General features: G+C 39.0%; 1 long non-coding RNA gene across 3 annotated transcripts in view; it reads left to right on the top strand.

The window, feature by feature from the left end:
* The window catches only part of LOC110341779, a 44,594-nt gene that overhangs the window by 5,569 nt on the left and 15,137 nt on the right, over positions 1-23,888 (top strand). The window contains exons 2-6 of one of the 3 annotated variants that reach the window (XR_002383776.1): positions 12,573-12,623; positions 13,388-13,411; positions 13,840-13,924; positions 17,528-17,623; positions 18,859-19,044. This is a non-coding gene — a long non-coding RNA (uncharacterized LOC110341779). Of the gene's footprint in view, positions 1-12,572; positions 12,624-13,387; positions 13,412-13,839; positions 13,925-17,527; positions 17,624-17,678; positions 17,763-18,858; positions 19,045-23,888 lie in introns of those variants that run through there. The other 2 variants (XR_002383774.2, XR_002383775.2) reach the window with 2 other exon arrangements.

Raw genomic sequence — 23,888 nt, 5'->3', positions numbered from 1 at the left:
GCTTCTTGTACCTTCATTGGCATGTCTTTCTTTAGGTTGGGGAAGTTTTCTTCTATCACTTTTTAAAATATGTTTTCTGTCCCTTTGAGCTGGTTTTCTTCACCTTCTTCTATACCTATTATTCTTAGTTTTGGTCTTTTCATGGTGTCCCAAAATTCCTGGATATTTTGTGTTAGGGTTTGTTGGACTTAAGATTTTCTTTGGTCGATGAATCTATTTCTCCTAGTGTATCTTCAACACCTGAGATTCTCTCTTCCGTCTCGTGAATTATGTTGATTATGCTTGTATCTGTAGTTCTGTAGTACCTGACCATTTGCCCAGCTTTTCTATTTCCAGCATTCCTTCAGACTGTGTTTTTTTTTTGTCTCTATTTCAGTTTTCAACCCTTGCATAGTTTGAATTGTTTCTTGCAATTTTTGCTTTGTCTTTTCCTCCATTTGGTTTTTTTTTTGGTTTGTTTTTTCTTCTACTTCTTTAAGGGTTTTTCCCATATCCTCTTTGAGGGCCTCTTTCATTTTCATGAAGGTCATTCTCTTCTGCTTCATTTGGAATGTCTGAGTCTTGCTGGTGTAGAGTCTCTAGAATCTGGCTGTGCCATATTTGTTTTTCTGTATTGTCTCCTTTCTCTATTGTCTCCTTCCCATCTGTTCTTCTAGTGGGTGCAGAAAGAGCCTATTCCTGGCCTGGTGGGTGGGGATCAGAATTCCCTTTGGGTGGATGCAAGCAAGTCCAATACTCTGGTAGTTCTTCTCTTCCTGGTCCTAGTCTTGGGCTCCTGGGTGGAGAAGGAGACCAGGAAGCTGGGGTAGGAAGACTCTCATGGGGAGGGGAGGCTCAGTGGCAGACCCCAGGTAGTCGCCAGGCACTGGATGCAGGCCCAGTTACAGTCCGTGGTGTACCTGGTCACATGAGTGGAGAAGGATACCAGAAAGTTGAGGTGTGTAGGCACTAGCCAGGAGGGGAAGCTCAATGGCAGTCCCCAGGCAGACCTCAGGTACTGAAATGCAGGCCCAGGCACAGGCTCCTACTATACATTTTTTTCTTTTTCTTTTCTTTCTTTATTTTTTGTATCAAGCCGATCAGATCGTGGTCACTTGTTACAGCAGTCCCAGAAAGCTAATACAGTTCCTTAATTGTCTAACTTGTTTTGCAATATAATTAACGAGTTCTTTGAGGCCTAAAAAGTAAATTTTTGTATGCCACAAGTCAACATTTTAAGTTAATGGTTACCAAAAGTCCACCTTCAGTTTTGGCCACCTGAAAAGACTAACAGATGGGATTTTGCATTTGACACAGCCTCTTTATATCACTTCAGAAATTTTCCAGCATACCTTTCAAATTTGTTGAAAATCTTCATAGCTTGTCATGTACAGTGTAACAATATAAGTGACAAATTGTCAGAAACTACTTTAAATGCTTTTATAGATGAACGGGCATGGCCCATTCTTTAAGCAGGATGTCTATATAGTTACTAGTTTGAAGTTGTATGTCTCTATCCCCTAGATATAGCTTTGGACAGACAGCTGCCTATTCTGTCTATCCACTTGTTTGTCTTATATTTGTATGAATAAATATATTTTTAAAGTTTCTGTTCAACCATAGTTTCACTATTTGTCATGTATCTGTCTGTCTATCTATCTATCCATCTATCATCTTTCTGATATTTGATAGTACATTCATGGATTAGATAAATATATAGTTATTTAGAGGAACACATATTAGGATATATATATATACATATATATATATATATATATATATATATATATATATATGCATCCAGGAAGTGTTACAGGTAAAAACCAATTTTGGAAGCATTTCTGTGCATCTTTCCAAAAGCTCCCTTCATTTGCTGGATCAATTTCTTCTATGGGACTGAAGTCTGCATGAACTACTGAATTTCCTTTTGGATGTGGGGAGGACCTTCCAGGCTTGATTACACTAATGGTAGAGGGATCAGGAAGGGGTGGATTCTGTGCAAGTCTTGCTGGGGAATGAGGAATGAGCCACCTGGACCTCTAGCTGAGGCCTATTGGGTCCAGACAAGAGCAGTCAGCAGGAAAACATAGGTCTGGATGAGAGCCATCCCTGCCTAAGGAAGTGGGATGGCCCTGGAAGAGAAGAGATAGAGGGTCTTTGCAGGGGAAGGGCTTGGAAGACATGTTCTTTCAGAGGTCACAGTAGGGACAGACATGCTGTAATTATTACCTTTGAATGAAGGCCAGAAAATGATGACTACTATGGAGAGCACAGCAGTATTCTTGATTTCTAGCCAGGGGATCATTTGTTCTGGTAAAGAGGTCAACTTTTTGGTGTTTTTGTCCCTCTATTTTTTCTCTATAGAGGTGTCAATTTTCTTGACTCAAAGAGACCAAGTATTTGCTTTTATGAGCCCTATCCCAGACATCATGTTTAAATATAAAGATGTTTTCTTGGTGCTGCAGCACTGGTGTCTTTACTCTGGAAGAAATGAAACATGTTATAGATCACCACACTCCTTCTAGTAGTAGCTACAAAGTGCTGTGTATTAGTACAGTGATAGTTTAACTTTTGTAGATTACCTAAATACTAAGTTTAGTAAGCATCTTGTCAGTCCCAGAACAATCAGGAAGAATACTGAAAGAATATCACCCTCTGTCATTCACACAGTGGGTTTAAAAATGAGTTCCTGGCCTGAGGGCATGGCTCAGTAGCCAAAGCTTTATAAGCTTGAGTTTGAAAAGTCAGGTGCAGTAGTGTAAGTCTGTACTCCAACGCTCCTACTATAAGACAGAAGACTGAGAGATGAGGCTATCCAGAACCTCATGGTTGAACTAGCTTGACCTACAAATAGACAGTATACATGACACACCAACCATCTTGAACAAGGTAGACAGTGAGGGCTGACACCCAAAGTTGTCTTCTGATCTTCACACATGAGACAATGTACACACACACACACACACACACACACACACACACACACACACTTAAATGTGAACATACATATACCAAGTAGTTCCTGGTGAAATTTTGTCCAAATATATGATTTTTTGATATACTTTTATGCTTCCAGACCCATTGAAAGTATAATCCATGAAAATAATATAAAGTCATCCCTCAGTACCTATAGGGAGTTAGTTTTAGAATCCCTAGAAAGTATGAAACTCCATGAATGCTCAAGCCCCTTATATGAAATGTGACAGTATTTGCATGTAACCTGAACCTTCCCCTATTTTAAGTACTGTATTATCTATCACAACCAATGCAAGTGAATGACAGGAAAATAGTTGCCACATCATATTGTTTAGAGAACCATGAGAAAAAAAGTCTTCGTGTTTAATGTGGACTCAGTTTCCCCCTCAAATATCTTGAGTCTTTGTTGACTTCAGGGATGTGGAGCATGTGGGTGTTGTGGTAGGCTGGAACCTCAAGGTTTATGGTGTAATGATTCCATGTATGTACTTAGTGAAGGAAGTGATTGCCACAATCAAATAAAAATACACATTGCCACACTTAATTTTCATTTGTGACTATGGGACAGGGAGAGGATATTTTTTATTTGCTCTTTGGCAGCTTCATCTATAATTAACAGAGTTCTCAACTGTAGACTCAAAATCAGTTTTAAAATCTTGGGATGCTATTCATCTTATAACTAAACGTTTGTGTTTCTTTTTAAAAATGCAGCACCTTGTGTTTCCAATCCTATTGTCTTTTGCAACCATTCTTTATTATATATTTCTATGATATTGACTCTTTCTAGATTCTACATATCACTGAGAGCATGCAGAATCTACCTTTCTGTCTGAATTGTTTCACTTAGCCTAGATTCTCTTGAGATTTATCCATGTTGTCTCACACAGCAGAATTTCCTCAGATTCTGCTTCAGGTGTACATGTAAAAAAGGCATTTTCTTTATCCATGTACATTTCACATATTAGAATGATGCTGCTAAGTACATGGAGCTCTCTGAGGTGATGATTTCATTGCTTGAGAAGTGTACTTAGAACCAGGGTTGTTGAGTTACATGGTAGTTTTATTTTTTGCGGTTTGGATTCATCTGTGTAATGATTGGTCAATTTACATTCCAAGTAATAGTGGATGTGGACTTCTGCCTCTTCCTCTCCCCTACCATCGCTTGTCTTCTTGATGTCAGCCATCCTAACCAGTTAATGGATGATAGCTCTGCGTTTCTCAGTCTAGGTGAACAGTGAGCTGTGGTGATTAAATGCTTCTTCTCTTGCAGCATGAGTGTAATGCCTTCTATTCTCTACACCAGTACCATGGAAACTATGAAGCACTGTAGCTGAGACCTCCGCAAAGAGGAGCAAAGGCAATGGCCTGCCAATGAATTGTCCTTTAGCTATGTCACACTCTGTTTTCATTGATTTAATATGCTTTGACACAATCCAGATAATAATTGAATGAAAGTTTCTCATATGAATATGCACCAGACTCACTTGGAGAGTTAATTACTTGTTTTTAAAATAGTTTTGTTAGAGTCATTTTGGGAGAGTTTTGATTCTCATTTTTGACAAACGCTTGTCATGAGTAGGTTTGCAAAAGAAAAAGAAAAACAAGCAAGTGAAAGTGACCCTAGTGTGAATCCATGCTTGCAATCTCAGCATTCAAGTGGATGCATTAGGAGACTCAAGAGTGCATGGGGGTTCTCTAGATCATACACCAGCAGCACAGCACTCCAGGGTGACTCATTTCTTCCTCTCCCAGAGTGATGATTGTGCTCCAAGTTGTACCAAGTTGCTCAGTTGTTTTTGTACATGTGGATCTTTAAACACTAGCCCATCAATCCTCTATTCTGGGCTGTCTGACTTTTCCACAGTTATAGAAACCAGGGATTTAATTTGTGAATCTTAACATTTGTCCCAATTTCATATGTAAAAACAAGTAGGATAACCAAATCTGGAGTGTATCGTTTTTTTGTATCCTTCTCAACTCCTTGCTGGTGGTGATATTTTAATAATGAATACAGTAAGAGTTATATTTGTCAGATGAAACAAATATCTCTAAAACAGTTGCTGGAAAACCTCCTCCTGTATACTAGTGACTAGACTGAGAAAACCTATGCCAGAAGCACAGAGAAGAATTAAAGTGTCTCATACAGTCTGCCACAGCTAGACACATAACCCCAAACAAACAACATCAAATGATTAACAAAATAATAGAGGGTTAAATAGTATTGTGATAGACTATATTTCATTTGAGACCACTTCTACTGGAACATATCACAAAATGAATTGGAAATAAAGGCTATTAAGTTTCAGTCAACCCATGAAATTATGACTGCAAACATTCATTATTTCTGGAAGCTGCCTATTGACAACCCCTTGCTTGAAGAAAGAATTATAGACCCTGGTCACAGTAGAACACAATCACTGAGTTTCAGTATATAAATTCATCATGTGCTCATAAGCCTTTGCCAGTGTCTTTGAGTAACATTTAGGTATTATATGGTATAAAGGCATATAGGTATTTAAGTGTAAAAATATATATATTAATATAACTTTTTAAAAATACTTTTGGCAAGGTAGAATTCATAATTCTGAATATCAAAATCTATGTGCCAGGTTTTGTAAAAAAGTCAAAATTATATTACCTTTGTACATAAAATATAGAGCAGGGAGTGAATAGAAGGGTCCAATGATACAGTTATGCAAATGTATATAACACAAAATGAAATTAACTTCTTATTTTGTTAACAGATATTGTTTGCTTCTTATTTACTCATTTAAACAAACGTTTATTGCACAGGTTCTTTGTCTCAAATATTCATTCAAGGAACATAAAGTTTAATAAGTCATGCTCTGTTTTCTGAAGGGCTAATAGTAACTTAGAGATAGTGGGAATGAGTCCATGAATTTAACTCTTGAGTTGTGCACAGGAATTATGGGAGCATATGAGAGAAACACTGGAGTGGACCTTAGCAACACAGATGACTTGCCTTAGAAATGACTCTCAGGACTTGGTGGAGGCTGTGTTCCCAGTATGGGGAGCAGGAGCTGACTCAGGACAAAGGATGCTCTCCTGCCTTCATCAGAGATGTCTCTCTTTCCAGTGAATGGTGATGAAGTATGAAACCTCTGGTTGCTCAAGGTGTTGAGATTAATGAGAGTTGACTGCTCATACTTAAGTACCTAAGTAAGACATTTACATGTTCATCTCTAAGGCTCTGGGTATAGTGAGGGAAAGGGATAGAAAGAATGTACCAGTCAGACTATAGGGAGAAGGGCTGTGAAGTGCTATCTGTAGGGCCTGAAACAGTCACAAGTTCAGAGTAGCTAGGGTTGTCTGCATTGAGCCTACAGGAAACTGGTCTTGTGGATTGCCAGTCAAGGATGGGAGACAGGCTCTCAATTCCTTCCCCACCCTGCTAAACTACTCACTGCTGGTAGATTCTAGGATGGAAAGAGCCAATATCCTCATTTATGTGCCCACTGGTGAACCCACAAAGTTCTGGCAGACAGGTCCAGAACCAATGGTTACTCAGATAGTTCTAGTTAAAATCAGTGGGTCACTGGAACAAAAAGGGAAAACATAAATGTGGGAAAGGATTTTGAAGGGAAGGTAAGGAGAGAATTGACAGGGGTGGAAGGGAGATCAGAATGCATTCTATACATGTATGCAATTGCCAATGAATAAAATTAAGATATAACATATAACAGGATCGAAGAAATGATACTGAGACTTCTTCTTATAGCACTGAAACTCACTTTGTATACCAGACTGGCCTTGAACTCACAGAGATCCTCCTGTCTCTTCCTCCCAGGTGCTGGGATTGAAGGCATGTGTCACCATTGCCCAGCAATACTCAAAATTTACTCCATAGTTTGCCTTACTAGAACACAGGGTAAAACAGGGAAAGGGTTACTTTGGAGGAATGCTAATGAAATTTTAGATTTGGTTCTAATCTTTTACAAAGCTGGTGTTTTGACAGCATTGCTCATCTTGATAAATGTCCATGGCATTGTTGAATTCTTGGATTCTTGAAATGCAAGATTGTATTAAGTCACTTTCAAAGTTGCTTGCTGTTTTTCACTTCTGAGTAATGTAGGTTTTAGAAAAATTCTTCAATAAATTATGTGCTTGTTAAGGTTTGTCTTCAGAGTTGTCAATTTTATAAGATTAAAACATTCCACCTTATTTGTTTTAAGTTTGGTGGGGTCCCATGGGCTGCAATGCAAATATGGGGAGCGAGTGACTCTCTTATGCTATAAGGACACTATTGAGGAGACCTGATACATTATTCTGCTTACAGCACAGTGAACCATTTCAAGCCAGATATCACCTTACACAGGGCTTCTATTTACTAGAAGACACATAGTTTCACAGGTCAGTGTAGTTTCAGACTAAAGCTTGATAAATTTTCAGCATCAACAATCATAAATGACTTTGAATTTCTGTCTTTTATTTATTGGGTCAATTACAACCTGATTTGTGATTTGCCTCAACTTTATAGGGAAATACGGATAATACTTTTTATCTGATATTGTATAAATATGAAAGAATATTGTATTTTGGTTGCAGTGAAGTAATCCTGAGGAAAAATATTTAGTCTGAGTAAAAATTGTGACATTGAGAAAGAATAAAATTCTTAAATAGGCAAATTACTTAAAGGAAGGTATTGACATGTTGTATATATATTGTGGAGCAATCATCATGCAATAGCTAAGTCTATATGTTAGGAATACAGTCACGTTTGTTGTAATCAGAGCATGAGAATAAATTGAGTTATAAAGCAAAATATTTTGCAAAGCTTAGGATGAGGGTAGATTGGAGGAAGGGGAAGATGAATTGCTGGGAAACCAAAGAGATTTATTTTTATGATTTTTGTGCAAATTTTTATGTCAATGAACTTATTCTGCCCACCACATTTCTAAACCATTGGAAATAGCTCAGCATGGGTCAATGATAGAATTTCAAGGTCCTCGAAGACTCCATAAGAACAATGGCTTTAGAATATCCTGTGTGTATTCTTCTGTAAATTCCACTCTCCTATTCTCATCTTCCTCCTCAACTTCTTCCAAGTAAAATGTTGTACTTTAAACATTTCATTCATTCATTCCTCAAGTGACTACTAAAAAGCAATAACAGTTCAGTTATATAGTAAGTATTGAATACATATGGCATGGCCGGATTTTCTTAAATGGCTTATCACTGACATATAGGAACTTCTGTCTCTTTCAGCTTGGATTTCTTAGTGATTTAATCCCTTTGTGTTCTAATGTTCTTGTCTGTACTGGGATAATCAAAGGTGGTTAAGAGGAGCCCAAGAGGTGTCTCAGCAGTTAAGAATTCATAGTATTTTTGCAGAGGACCTGAGTTTGGTTCCCAGCATACATATCAGACAGCACACAGGGGACTGTGACTTCCACTTTAGGGGGATCCCATGCCTCTGGCCTGTGTTGTCACCTGTACTCAAGTGCACAATGTCCTCCCACATATGCATAAATGAGATTTAATCTTTTCTTTAACAAAGCAAGTTTGTTCAGAAGAAGCCCGCTTCATCTTTTTCTGCTGCTCACTTGAAGCAAACTCTGACTGTGGAGGCCATCACTTCACAGTTCTCCTTTTCTTTGTGTTACCTTTTATTTACCTCATTACACTTCACTCTGTTTTACTTGGTTGTTCATGTGCCCATTTTATTTACTGAGCTGAAAGCACTTTAAGGGGAGGAATGTTATTTTGCCTAATTCTCACTAAAAATTCAGTAAAAATACGATGACATTTAATTAAGTGGGGATCAAATGATTTCTTTCCTTTAGGTTTTCTTTACTTAAAATAATCTTTAGACATTTTGTAGTATCTGATGCTATAAAAAATCTATGTGACGCTAACTCTGTAACAATGTTATAATATCTACTTTCTTTCTTCTGCCAGGTGGTGTGTAGGGTTTTGTTTGCATTGGGATCTGGTAATTTAGTTATTCCTGCAGGAATGTGTTCTTGTACCACTACTGTGTTGCTGGATGCTTTGGTTCCTTGTTTATCTCTCCAAGCATGCCCACCTACAGCTGGAGCTTTAGTGGGTTCAAAGTCAGGTTAGGCCTCCAGCGACACAAAAGCACAACTATTGTGCTTTACTGTATGTGGAAATCTACACAAGGCACAGGGGAGAAGGGTAGAAAGCTATCTTCCTCATCACACCTGCCAAAAGTCCAGGGCAGGAAAAGTGTGTGTGCGTGTGTGTGTGAAAGAGAGAGAGAGAGAGAGAGAGGGAGACACAGAGAGAGAGAGAGAGAGAGAGAGAGAGAGAGAGAGAGAGAGAGAGAGAGAGAGAGAGAGAGAGAGAGAGAGAGAACACATCCAGCAGGCAAGCTGGATGGTCTTGGCGACAGAACACTTGTCTTCCTCATCTGCTGGATAGAGTCAGCCAAACCACCTGTTGTATTTCAATTCCCCATTCCTCGGGGACCCGCTGCTTGTAGAAAAAAAGTTTCAGATACAGAAATTCAAAAAAATAAAGAAGTTAGAGGTCAGCCTGTTCTTCCCCACCCCTAGGGATTCCCACCAGGTCCTCTGCACTGCCTGTTCTTCACAATACAGGACGTTAGAAGAACAAGGCTCTCTTTGTCCTGCTTCTTTTCAAACCTTCCAAGGGACAAAGGTTCACTTTCCTCTAAAGGAGACAAGTCATAAAGTTTCAGTGTATACAAGGTTAAGAAGTATGCTCCCGAGTGTCAGCTGACAGAGTCACTTTCAGGACATTTTGAGATTTGTCACTTCATTCCTTTTACACAGAGTCTTGAGTGGAGGAGCCTGTTTCTTATGTTGACCTACAAAATATCCAGTGGGAAGTTTTAACACCATGAGGAATGGTTTAATCTAGTTCTTTGAAAACCTGGAGAAGTTCCTTCATCTCTTACTCTGTGATCCTGGAATCACTCACACACTATCTCTGCATAAAATATAGTAACAGAATTGAAAAGCAGTGTTTTCAATTTTCTCAGTGTTTTTCATAATTTAAAAGAGAGATTGACAGGTAAGCTGCTCCCACTCCTCATTTTATAATAGGAGAAACTGATGCCCAGAGCTAGGGAGTGAGTTTCCAGGAAAAAAAGCATGAAGATTCAAGTCTCCTAAACTCTAACCAAGGGAAATGTCAGTAATGAGCCTTCCCATTTTCCATCATACAGAGAGGACTCTGTCTCACTCTGCCTCTGTCTTACACCCAAGAGATATGATCTTCCCAAATGTGTCATCTAACCTCTCAAAACACCTTCCATGAAGTCTCAAGGACAGTGTATTCACAGCTGCCCTAACCTGCTTGTCTGGATAGCTGACTGCCTGCCCTAGGAAGTCCCCTTACAGGACCTGCAGACTCTCTGGCTAGTTTCCTAGAGTAGAGTCCCAATCTGAGTAGCCGTAGTGAGCACTCAGCTAACATCAAATAGCCACACCAATTCTGGCCATTGTTGGAACAGCGATCTCTACTTGTTGTTTGTAATAACCTCTTCTCCCTTTCTACACAGTGGAAACTGTGAGTCTTAGGAAATGTAAAGTTTGAGTTCAAATCCCAAGACTACAATTGATTATCTTTTATCCAATTACTTCATCTCATGAAAACTCTGGTTGTCCATCTGAAAATCAAGAAAATATTACTACTTGTCTTAAAACATTAACTACTAAGTAGAAGATTCCAGAATGTTTGATGGACGTTAATTGTATGACTTACCTCGATATCATCCATCCTAAGTGAAAATGAGGTCATATCAAGAGCTTCTGTCATACCTCACTGTCCATGTTGCTGTTCTAGCCCTCGAAGTACCTTTACTTTTGCTGAGATACAAAAGGGAGACTTCCATATAGTCATCAAGGTGGTTCACACAGCCCTGCTGTATTCTCTGCTCTGCTGTCACTCTTGCTAGGGACAGCTGCTGTCACTGAAATGTATTATTCTATAATAAATGGTGGCAGGAGAGCTCCCTAATTTCATGTTTTGGGTTTTACTGGAAATTGTCTCAAGAGAGTAGTGATCTTCATTCCAATGCCTTCTGATTTTGTTATTTTTTTGTTTGTGTTTTGAGGACTTTCTCTCTTCTTGTGGTCTAGCTGAGAGTCTCTGGAGACCCTGAATGGTTCATACCAAGCTGATTTCATCAGGTCAGGCTTTGAGCCTGATTATTTCTTTTCATAGAAATTATCTTTCCAGAAGCTCTAGAAGGCATGGCATGTGGGCTGCCAGCCAAGCCTTGCATCTCCCCAAGTTTGAATCCCAGTGGTAGGATCCCTAATAGTTCTCATTAAGCTGACATGGAAGAATTCATATCAATTATACTCATCTGAGAGAGGTGAAAGATGTTAACCATTTAAGGGAAGGTAGGTACCATCTATGTGCCACAGTCAAACTTTCAGCCTAGTATCAAAACCTAACGCCCAGGAAAGCTACGGACATATCATTTTGATCTTACTGGCAAGATCTTATATCTGCCTGAAAACATCCAGTTTAAAAATCCAGGCTACCTTGAACCTGTCGGTCTTGAAATGACTGGTATTTGTTCTCATTTTTTGCTTTAACTCTCAGCATCCTTCAGCCACTTGCTAATGGGCCAGGTGTAGGAGAAGCCCAGTAATAACAAGGAAGTGATTTGTCATCTTAAGGGAAGTCACTGGAAATTAAAGAGTCTCTCTCTCTCTCTCTCTCTCTCTCTCTCTCTCTCTCTTTCCCTCTCTCTCTCTCTCTTTTGGTAAAAGCTGTAAAATCTATCTGAGTCACAAAACCATGTGGTGACACTTGGTACATATAGAGACACTGAATGATTATGCTAATTACAGACTGATTATGGGGAAGAACAGAGCTGATTTAGATACTGGATTAGAAATCCACCTAGGGAAAGGAGGTTTTCTGTTTGTTTGTTTGTTTGACTTTTTTAATCCTGTTAAGTAACAACTAAAATAGAAAATATTTCAACCTGACTACTAGCAATAAGCTTACAGCACTCCATGTCACCAAATTTGGTAAATATTTCCCAAATTTGGTAACTTTATTAGTCATAAATATAAATATAAAATACTCATAATGTGGTAAATGTAAACATATATTTAACAAGGCATGTTACAAGGGATTCACAAAATATATGGTTTCTACAAAAATGTATCAACAATCTTTTTTTTTTACTATATATATGTGTGTGTGCACATTCCTGTATACCTACAGAAATTCTACTAAATAATTTTGTACTGAACAAGTGGTATAAATACAGGGCATTTATGATGACCCACATTTTTTAGATGACCTTGATAACTTACTGTAGAAGATGAAATCTAACCTGAACTTTGGAAGATGTTTGGAAGGTTATTATAAATAGATAGTAAGAGAGAAGGAGCATTTTTGTCAGGGAAATGAAGTGAAAGTTTAGAGACAGGAAAAACATAGTGTGTTTCAAGGTGACCAAGAGTAAACCACTGACATCCGAGTAAGGATTCAGGAGAACAGCAGTCTAAGGCAAGCAGGAAATGGAGGAGGCTCAGCTGTGGATTCTTCTGAGCTCTATGCTAGAGATTTGGTGTGTATGTGTTCTTCCACTTATGATGTAGCTATCGTCCAAACTAACATTACATTGTATTCATCAATTTCAGTGGCCCCACATTTTGACTATTTGAGAACACAGAAGATATTCCTGAAAAACAGTGAGTTACATCCAAATTGATGCATCATAGATTGAACAGTCTACAAATTAAAAATGTTCTACTTATTTAACTTAATAAACAGCATAGCATAGAGTGCCTTAAGTATGCTTGGAATGTATTAGCTGGTAGTTGTATCACAAACTCCTTTTTATAAGAAATCTTTCAAAGTCTCAGATAACTTATTGAATACCTATATTTGATGAGTGATGAGTCACAGCTGTTCACATGTGTTTGCCTAGGAGCTTAATGCCACTGTCCATGCCTATTGCACATAACCATGACAAGAACAGGTGGAATCCAAGTCTAATTTCTTCTGAGTATGAATACTGCTACACCATCATAAGTTGGAAAATGGAATTAAACCATCATCAGGAACCATCCCAGAGTTACTATGTTGGGTTTTGTTATCTGGTGATGCTGGACAAGAGCCTCAAGTGGTAGCTATCAGTAAGCCACACAATTAGAAGCGTAAACAGCTGATAGTGTACTGGGTTGAATTATTTTCTGTTTGTTTAACACAGAAATATTTATATTTCTTTATGTCTGTAAGATTTTCATCTATATATGTGTATATATGTATGTGCACATATATGTGTGAGATACTCAATATTTTATTATAAAGTAGGTTGAATATTAGACAATGTTAGATGCTTTTGTTCTATTTCAGGTGACTAAGTGTTGTGAGCATGTTTAAAACAGGCTAGATTAAACTGCTATAATTTGTAGGCTAAACATAATCTGTATGTTTTCCCTTGTGTCTATAGGTTTATTGCAGCTTCACTCATATTGTAAGTTAAGCATTTGTATTTTTAATTACCCAAAAGAAAAACGTATTAGAATGGGCATATACAGGGTAGTATTTAGAGGAGCCATTTTTATGATAGTGTAGGAAGGCTCCCAGAGGAAAGGGGATAGAACAGCTGAATTAAAGGTTTAGAATATGGAAATGGTCACTGGGAGAATTTATATTTGTAGATAGTCTAGAAATCAAATCCTCCTTTTGGACATAGGATAATTCAATAAGTAGTAAAGAGTGACAGGCCGTAGTGATTCACTGGCTGAAATGATGAAAGAAGGAAAAAGAGAAATAGCCTCAGGGTTTTAATTGGTTTAAGTGGAGTGTGTGAGACCAATAACAGAAGTGGGAAATAAGGAGGAACACATTTTTAAACTTGTATTATTGCTAGTGTTTTAAAATGTTCATTTTATTTTTCAGAAATAAACCTTTTCAAGCCAGCAAGATAAACTTCAGTTCCATTACATTTTAAGGCCTGTAAGGCCAGTTATTGGGAGCAATTAAGGTAAGGTACACTGTATAAAATGTGTAGAGACATAAAATATGAAATGTATTGACAACATCATTGATTACCCTAAGAATTTGCTTGAAATAATCCTCTGAAAATGTAATTTTGTATGTAATTCAATTTTCTATTTTGAATAAATCAATACTATTCCTCAGGTAGGGGGTTTAAAATATTATTTATCTAAACTCTTATGTGAATAGGGCCTTAGCTAATTATCATGTCCTATTCTAAGGGGATTTCATAATAGCATTTGAAATTTGACATTGCTAATATGAACTTTCTTGAAAACTGTTGGTACATTGACCATGATTTGACTCCTTGCTCTTCACATAATATCTCTGTCATCTTTCATTGATGCCCCCCCAACTTTGCACAATAAAATATGGTAAAGATTAGGTGAGATAATATGTAAATGTCTTGGCACGGTGTCTTACATAAAGTATGTTTTAGTAAGTTTCAACTGTTATATGATTTTTGCACAAATTTACCAGCATTTATGAACGCTAGTAAAAAACAATACAAAAGCATATGTCCTCTGTATTCAATTTAGCATGCTCTGGAGCAGCCATCTAGGCCTTCCAAGAATTTCTCTATGTTGGCACAGTTTAGTAACCCATAGGCTATGTAGATCCTATGTTTAGTAGGAATCATAGTCAAATTTTGTCAATAGGGAATCAATTGGCTGCATGGCTACAGCCTTTGACCTCACCAAATTGTCTTGGCTGTTGAGATGATGGGATGGTGTTCTCCCACTTTGTCCTGCTGAAATTCAGGACAATGCAGCTTTCTCATCCAAGGCCATGGTCATCCAATGCTAGCAGACAGAAGGATCACTAACATCATTCAGACCTTGAGTTCATGCACTCCCACACATATTATTTATCTTTGTGAAAAACCCACAGTGGCAGGGTGACTGGTTTGAGCAAGTTTTCTTCATGAGCAATTATCTTGGAAGATAATCCATGTCTAACCTTCAGCCTCCATCTCTGTTATAGAATTTGGTCTTTGTGGTAACTTTTCTTTCTGAGTAATTCGTGGCATCCTAAACTTCTAGCCAACCCCAGACACAGCAGCTTCAGTCCTCTGGAGGTGTTTGAATAACCTGTAATTTCAGAGGGAACAAAGGTTAAGGCTTCCCAAAAGTGCAAGTTTTTTTTCCTTAGAAATTACCTGAGAAACTTGCTCATATCCAATATTGTATCTTAGAGCTCTGTATCCCATGGCAAACAAAATGGATCAGCTTCTTCACTGGGTGCGGGGTGAGAATAGAAAGGAACAAACCCGCTGAACTTCTATCCTAGAATAATAGATGCCTATTTATCTCCTATTTATTTAATTAAAATATGTTCTTCCCGCAGCCAATTAATGTTTGCACCAGAAGAAGGGGAGGGATTGATTGGCAGGTTTTAACAATATGTTGTCTCTTTAGAAAATTTTGGGTTCTGCCTCAGCAGCCATCCTTGTGCATTGTTATTTTTATTCTTATTATTGCCATCTTTTCAGAACTGAAGAGCTAAAAATGTCCCTTGAGAAGAAAATCTGAGATAAAGAGGCAGACAGGATTCTTTTACAATCCTGTCAATTACTATTCTGGCTTTGACTTGTCACATAAAGAAAAGATACCCTCCATCATTTTCTTGTATGTCTTCTGCATATTATGTATACAATTTTAGGTCAATTTCACATTACTCTTTGAGGTTCACAATTACATTTAATTAAAATCTTTTAGTAGATTATTCCATAAGAAATATTTGGAGATTCTCATTTCCTATCATAACTACATGAAAACTAGATGACTTTCTTCCATGGGTTTCCTTCATAAAGGGAGGAAAATATACTAGTTACAGCGACGGCTGTGTTAGCCTGACATCCACATCAAAGGAAACAGCTCTCCAAGCAAGACTGTCCTTACAGGCAGACACAGATGTGTCAGTAGCTCAGAGCCAGAAAAACCTGATTTCCAAAACTAGGATCAAACTGTCGAGACAATGCTGCGTCCATGGAATCAAGACAAGTCCACCTGTCTGACCCACCACCCCCACCGCAGACATAACTAAACTACAAAGGTTAGGCAAGCACCTGAGAGAAAGACATCAAACAATTGCATCATGATTTCCCTTGGGGGATTTGGTCCAGAAGACTAAGATTACTCTTTCAAATGAGCTCTAATTAAATACTACTAGTCTCCTTTTCTACTGTTCACAAAACAGATTGCCTCATTTAAATTCTTTCTTTATGTCACACAGAAAGTGGGAGAATTGAGGTTCTTTTAAAAACACTTAGAAGCAGGGGAAGAGAAGATGATAGTATGGAGAAAGGAGAGGGAGGAAATATAAGGTAAGATGAAGGCTATTCAGCATGTGCTATAGACAAATGGTCAGTGGCTGGTTGTCATTCAGTATATATAGATGGAACTGGTTTATGTTAATCACCCTGGTGGCATGGTGGTCATATTCGTTATGAAGAAATGCATATAGGTTAAAATGGATGCCCTTCATACTCCACTGGCTGATACAAGGATAAGGTCAACATCAAGTCATTTTATGTAGACTATAACTTGGGCAGTATGTGAGAAGGTATAGCAAAGGGGTCTCACACACTATTCTTTTAGCTAAGAAAATCAATTATTTTAAGATTTTCTGTAATGTGTTACTGCACCAAGGACATTTTTATGGATAGAACTCACAAATTAAGTGTGCTTCTCTAATTGGAAACTGTATAGACTCTACTAAAACATTTTATTGGAATATTTGTTTCACACTTTAGGCAGGATTCCAAAAGAGATGTGTAGCTCTTCACTGTGATTGTCCATACATGAAAAATGAATATGGGGCAAACATAAGTATGCAGTTAATAGGGAGGCCCTGAACCCTGCTTCTCTACTCTGGCAGGTCCATAAGTACCTCTCCCAAAGACAGTCATTAAGACAATATCTCACCTAAAGTCATCTGGTCTCACACTGATCCCACACTTCTGTTATTTAGTATTTAATGTAAGCTGTTTCTCTTCTTTGGTTACATTCTTAGACGATACTCTTGTTGTGTTTACAGAGCAGTGATGCTTCAGTTCAATTCTTTAAAAGGGATCCTACAGGGTTTAACTATTCCTACTTTTAGCATGAATGAACAGCATCAGCACTACCTGGAAACCTGTTAAATATTCAGACTTTTAGTTGTCCCGTTGAATCAGAAACAGCAATGTGGCTCCTGCAGTCTCCGCTTAGAAAGATCTCCTGGTGTTTTTCTAAAGCCCTTTCCTGTCTAGGGATAACTGTTCTACACTGACTAGTTCCCTCCTTCAGTGTGTGTACCTAAAGCACACCACTCCATGATTTATCATAATTTTCTCTGCATGTACCATAGATACAAGCTCTGTGTAAACTATCTAAAAAACAAAATCTGGGAAGAAAACTGTTTTCACTAAAAACAGTCCCTGACTATCTATTAACTGATAAAATCATTTTAAATAGAAGAACAATATTCCAGAAATGTAGCTCACTGCATTTAACTATGTTTGCTGGGTTTGCAGTTTCAATATTAGCAAAGCTCTTGAAACACATCAATAATGCAAATCTGTGAATGTTCCCTTTTTGTTTTGCAGAAATAGAGGCAGCAAGACTAATTCCATGTTTGGATGAGTCTTAGGAGTTGTATTGCATGGTACCTATATGTGAATAAGAAGAAGATGTTCCTGCAGGTATCTAAGTAGGGAAAATCATGGTGTTGTATTTGTCTCTTACTATGACAAATAGGAACTGAGGTGGATTGAAGCCTTGACTTCTGCTTGCGCAGTTGGATACCTTTGTTCAGGCAGAAGAGCAAGCAGATAATGTATGGTGAGTTTACAGAGAATTGTACATGTAAAGTGTTTTATACAAAAGCGCTTTTCTTGGATGTATCTATGTCTGTTCATGGAGAGGAACATGCATTGTAATCATTTAGCTATCAGTAGATGCTGAAATTACCTAGCAGAGATTACAAGGAATCATCTTATTCTTCAATGCTTTTTGTGGATCAAATTAAGAGGTTAATTGAAAGCATTAAATTTTATCCTCAATGGACCATACAGACAGATCTGCACTGTTAAAAACAAGGAATCCTGGGGATAAAATTATTTATACATTTGTTCAAGTAGAGTTCCTGATTCTACTGACTGCTGAAATCCTTTGCATAGAGGACCAATATTACAAGACAACAAAGAGGAGTAGGTACACCTGTAAAGACGAGAGTATGTTTTCTCACAATGGTGCAAAAGTATGATTGCCAATCCGTTCTTGGGAATTGGGATCAATGGGGAGAAAAGGATGGGTTTCTGCAAGAGGGACTGAGTGACCCAAGGTAAGAGAGTGTAAAGCCTTGCACTTCCTCACAAGATTGTCTCCAGTTAACCCTTCTTGGGTTTTGTATTCATTTTCAGCACAGCTCATTATTAGTTATTATTACTTTCCAGATGTAATGACCTAGGGTCTGCCTAACACTCCCCATTACATATTAAATCCATGTAATGAAAACGATTCACCAAGGCATGGAATTTAAAAGCAACAGATACTTTCTAGGCTATGAGAAATCCTTGTTTATGTATACTATCCTAGATAATACTACTGCTGTCACAATTAGGAGCTATATAGGAAGAAGGGTAACAAGATACTGTAGCCAAAGTTAAAGTCTATCTTAAACGGTATCATTAAAACATAATACAGAAGCTAAGATTTGGAAACCAGGTTTAGAATGCCACTCATATTACAAGATGTCAGAATCATGCATAATGCAGGAGAGGAGATGCTTGCATAGACTGTGCACAAGAGGATTTAAACTTGATTCTTGGCCGTGAGGAGCTGATCTTTGAAGCATGAGGTCTGATAAGATTCTGACTGGCTCAGACAACATTCCAAGGAAGTGTTCTCTCTCCATGTAATGCATATTTATTTATAGGGTGCTGAATGAAGGAGCGTTCGTACAACATGGCAGATTGCACCTCCACCATAGTTTTCATTAATCACCTTTCCTTTGGCATCTTCACCACTGCTTCATTATTGATCTGTTTTTTTGAACCCTCTGTGTGAATAAACGTATGATCACAAAATTGCCCATTGATCAATGTCAGCAAACACATTCCTGCAAACACAACCTTTAACTCCTTTTCTGCCAAAGCCTTTGTTCCATTTCATTTCTCAGGCAAAAATCTGGAAAAAAAAACCCACATGGTCCTTGTGGACAACATATTGAGACTTCATCACATTTACAGAACTGGGTATAAAATATCACAATGAGAATCCTCTTTTATAACTTCTCAACCTTCAAGTCAAAAGGCCTTTCCTACTTGCTCTAACAACAACCCCTCCACTGTGAGTTAAGGGCTCTATTGGTCTTTGTTGCCACATATAGACAAACCACCATCTTTGAATACATGTCCCGAGTACAAACATTTATCCCCACACTAACCTCTCTAATTTGGACATAATTAGAGAAAGGGCTATTTAATTACTGAAAAGTCTTAAATTATAGATGGCTGATTACTTTTGAGTACATAAAGTAATAGCAGGAAATGACTAACAGAGTGTTGCCAAGTACAGAACCTGCCAGGCCTGTTTTAATGAATAGCTAAAGATCACTGAAATTAGCACATTAATTGTATGCATGTAAATTGCTTCTGCTAAGAGCATTAAAATATTGTTCTCTTTGTAATCACATTGAAATTATTTATTTGGTGAGTAGACCCCTTTCATAATTATTCACAAAAGACAAAAAGTGACCTCAGTATAGCTCTACCTAAATCTTACTACAGCTAATTCCAAGCCCCTTTCCATGTTCTACCATGAATACCAATATACTTAGCCCTTCCTACCCATGGAGTCAGCATTCTATAGATTCAAATAGACTTAGACTGAAAATGGATATATATGTGTGTGTGTGCGTGTGTGTGCGTGTGTGTGTGTGCGTGTGTGTGTGTGTGTGTGTGTGTGTGTGTGTGTGTGTGAATGGACTTAACAACCAGGCATATTCTTCTCTTCTTCTCAGCCATTCTCTGAACAATACAAAATAGTAAATACTGTCCTGCTTCACACAATAGAGTTGGATAGCTACATCTGTTATACAAGGCCACCAACTGATTTCCCTAAAAAATCCAACCCATCTTTAACAAACCCATTTTCTTACTCTTTTCTCTTGCACAATCTAGTGGGTAAGGTGGATAACTCCAGATAAAACTTCCTGAACATGAGTCTTGTCTGTTCTAATGATGTGACTTGAATATATTGCTGAGTAATTTGGAGCCACCATGTTCTCATCTGCCCTACAGGGGTGTAAGAAGGATGAAATGAAATAGTGTTTACAGAAGTACCTTTCAAACCTTGTGTCAAAGTTTTCCAGGCTCCCCCTGTGAGGTCCCCCATTCAGCTATGTCTACTGTCTACCCCAGGCAGTTCTTATGATCTGGGAACCATGTTTTAGAAGCATCTGGATCATAGTAGTTTCTCTTCTGTTGCCATCTGTGTACTGTACAATCCAGGAGCAATCCAAGAAAAAGGGAAGGAAAGTAGAGTGACCGTATAGGAACCCAAAAAGACATCACAACATTCCAGACAGCTTTCTGCTAAATGCGACCAGTGTAGAGGCATTCACTAGATTACAGTCTGCTCTCTCCACAGTTGAGCAGCTCAATTGGTTCAAAAGATAGATATTTTATTGTGTAGGGACTTGTTTCTTTTGAAGTTCTGTCCATTGTTCTTGCCTGATATTTGCAGCAACAAGGAGCAAATCTCTGTGTGTGTCCGTGTCCATTTGATAGCCTTTCAAACACTGAAAGAACTCTCTTATCTCCTCTTGCTGTTGTTTTCCAAGGCTAAATATATCAGCTCCTTCATTCATCATTGCCCATAGTATATGGCTTCTAAAACTGTCATCAACTTGGTCACCCTCCTCAACACAGGGCTGTCAGCTTACTACTTAAAATGTGTTTTCTGATAGAATCAGATGAAATGAAAGCTTCTAAATAGGATGGAATATAGACAAACCCTATTTGTATGGAAGATGCTTAAGGTAGATTTACTGAAGTTCTTTCACTTACTCCGTCACCTCATCTGAGCTGTGTAACATTTCCAGAATAGTAAGTACCCAGTGTCGTTGAAACTGGGTGTATCAGTTACCTTTCTTGTTGTTGAGACAAAATACCTGACAAAAATAAATGTAAAGAAAGAAGGGTTTATTTGCACTCATGGTTTGAGGCTATCATGGAAGGGAAGTCATGGAGGCAGGGGTGTGAAGCAGGATAGGGTGTGAAGCAGGGCAGGGTGAAGGGGTGTGAAGCAGGGCAGGGTGAAGGGGTGTGAAGCAGGGCAGGGGTGAAGCAGGGCAGGGGTGAAGCAGAGCAGGGGTGTGAAGCAGGGCAGGGGTGTGAAGCAGGGCAGGGTGAAGGGGTGTGAGGCAGGGCAGGGTGTGAAGCAGGGCAGGGGTGAAGCAGAGCAGGGGTGTGAAGCAGGGCAGGGGTGTGAAGCAGGGCAGGGTGAAGGGGTGTGAGGCAGGGCAGGGGTGAAGCAGGGCAGGGGTGAAGAAGGGCAGGGGTGAAGAAGGGCAGGGGTGAAGCAGAGCAGGCTGTGAAGCAGGGTAGGGGTGTGAAGCAGGGTAGGGGTGTGAAGCAGGGCAGGGTGAAGGGGTGTGAAGCAGGGCAGGGGTGAAGCAGGGCAGGGTGTGAAGCAGGGCAGGGGTGAAGCAGGGCAGGGGTGAAGCAGGGCAGGGTGTGAAGCAGGGCAGGGGTGAAGCAGGGCAGGGGTGAAGCAGGGCAGGGTGTGAAGCAGGGCAGGGGTGAAGCAGAGCAGGCTGTGAAGCAGGGTAGGGGTGTGAAGCAGGGCAGGGGTGAAGCAGGGCAGGGGTGAAGCAGGGCAGGGTGAAGGGGTGTGAAGCAGAGCAGGCTGTGAAGCAGGGTAGGGGTGTGAAGCAGGGCAGGGGTGAAGCAGGGCAGGGTGTGAAGCAGGGCAGGGGTGAAGCAGGGCAGGGGTGAAGCAGGGCAGGGTGTGAAGAAGGGCAGGAGAACTGACTTCTGCAAGCTATTACCTAATGTCCAGGCATGAATTTATACATACACATATATACATATCCACATATATACATATGTAATCAAATAAGGGAAGGTTTGTTATCTGCAAAATTCACACAGGTAACAGATTTTTAAATATTTAATATTAATCATATGATGCTCACATCAGTGTAATAAAAACCCCTCATGTTATTAGAAGACATATATAATTGCCATAATTGTTTGCTCTGTACTGTTTGTGCAAATACAGTTTTGAGTTGAAATTGTATGTTACTTCCTTATTTTATTTTATTTTTTGATTTTTCTAGACAGGGTTTCTCTGCATAACAGTTGTAGCTGTCCTGGAACTCACTTGGTAAACAAGGCTGACCATGAGCTCACAGAGGACCACCTGCCTTTGCCTCCCAAGTGTTGGGATTAAAGGCGTGCACAACCACCACCTGGTTTACTTCCTTATTTTAATATCCTTCATGATGAGTCTGTAGTCAGGAGACCAGGCTCTACTAGAAATCCTTGAAAGTTCACTAATTCTTTGAGAATTTCATAAACACATCTTGATAACTTTTACTCCTTACTCCTTCCCATAACTATACCCCTAGGTCCACCTACCACCTCCTTTCCCTCCCAATTTTGTATTCTCATTTTATTTGTTAAAAATATAACCCCTGGAGTCCAGTTAATACTGCCCACATACTCACAGGTGTAGAATAATCTGTCATATTTGGTTGATTTACTAGGGGCCACATCCTTATTGACTCTTACTGACTCCTTACTCTTTCTTTTCCAGAAGCTAGTAAGGGTCCACAGCTTCTCAGCCTGTGATAGCCTTCCCACTTTGCACAAGAATGTTGCCTGGCTTGCTTGCATGCAGGTCTTATGCAGCCTACTAAATCTTTAGCCTCAACCTTCGAGGACAATTAAGAGACTTGGGCTTCACCCTCTCAGCTTCTGAGCTCATTGCAGTTCTCTTTAGGAGGAAAGGGGAAATCTCAAGGCACTCAATTGTTCTCTCAGCTGTTTTACCATCAGTGCTTTCCTCTCTTCTTTCGTCTGTTCCTCTGATGAACTCTCAAGACAAAATCTGGAGTAAATGAGAAGCAGATATACATATCTCTCTTGAAAGATTGGACGTTAAATTAATGGAACAAATAGCCTCATTATAACATACAATCTTTGCTGATACCTTAAAACAATATTTAGTTACATATGAGATGGTGTTAGTCTAATGGTGAAAGTCAAATACAAAATTATGTAGAGGTGGTGTGGTCATAGGAATGGACAATAGTTACACATGTTTGCATGTATATGTAAACAGAAAAATAACATGGGGGTGTGGTGGTTTGAATGAAAATGGCTCCTGTTGGCTCAGATGTTTAAATGCTTCCCAATTAGTGGATTTTTTTCTGAGAAGGACTAGGCGGTGTGGCTCTGTTGGAGTAGGTGTGTCCTTGTTGGAAGAGGTGTTTTACTGAGGATGGGCTTTAAGGTTTCAAGAACCCATGTGAGGCCCCAAGACTCTTTCTGCCTGCTGCCTGAAACTCAGGATGTGAAGCTCTCAGCTTCTGCTCCTGTGCCATGCCTATCTGCTTCCCACCATGACCATCATGGGCTAGTCATTTAAAAGTGTAAGCAAGCCCCCAATTTAGTGCTTCCTTTTATAAGAGTTGCTGTGGCCATGGTGTCTCTTCACAGCAATGGGAAAGTAAGACAGGGATAGATAAAAGTATTAAAAATGATTACCACTGGATATTGAGATTACAAAATGTTTTCTTAGGCTACAATTTTTTTACAGTGAGTATGCATTATATTTATAAACAGGAAAAGATGCTGAAACTATGACTGCGTCTCACTGGTACTGGAGAAGTTAATGTTTGTACCAGAAATATTTAATGACTTCAATATTAGTACCTATGCGGGGAGGTGGGAAAGT

This window comes from Mesocricetus auratus, unplaced genomic scaffold, assembly GCF_017639785.1.
Source record: "Mesocricetus auratus isolate SY011 unplaced genomic scaffold, BCM_Maur_2.0 Super-Scaffold_100008, whole genome shotgun sequence".
Taxonomy (NCBI): Eukaryota; Metazoa; Chordata; class Mammalia; order Rodentia; family Cricetidae; genus Mesocricetus; species Mesocricetus auratus.
Note: the sequence above shows the minus strand (reverse complement) of the source record. Positions and strands in the feature narration are given on the sequence as shown.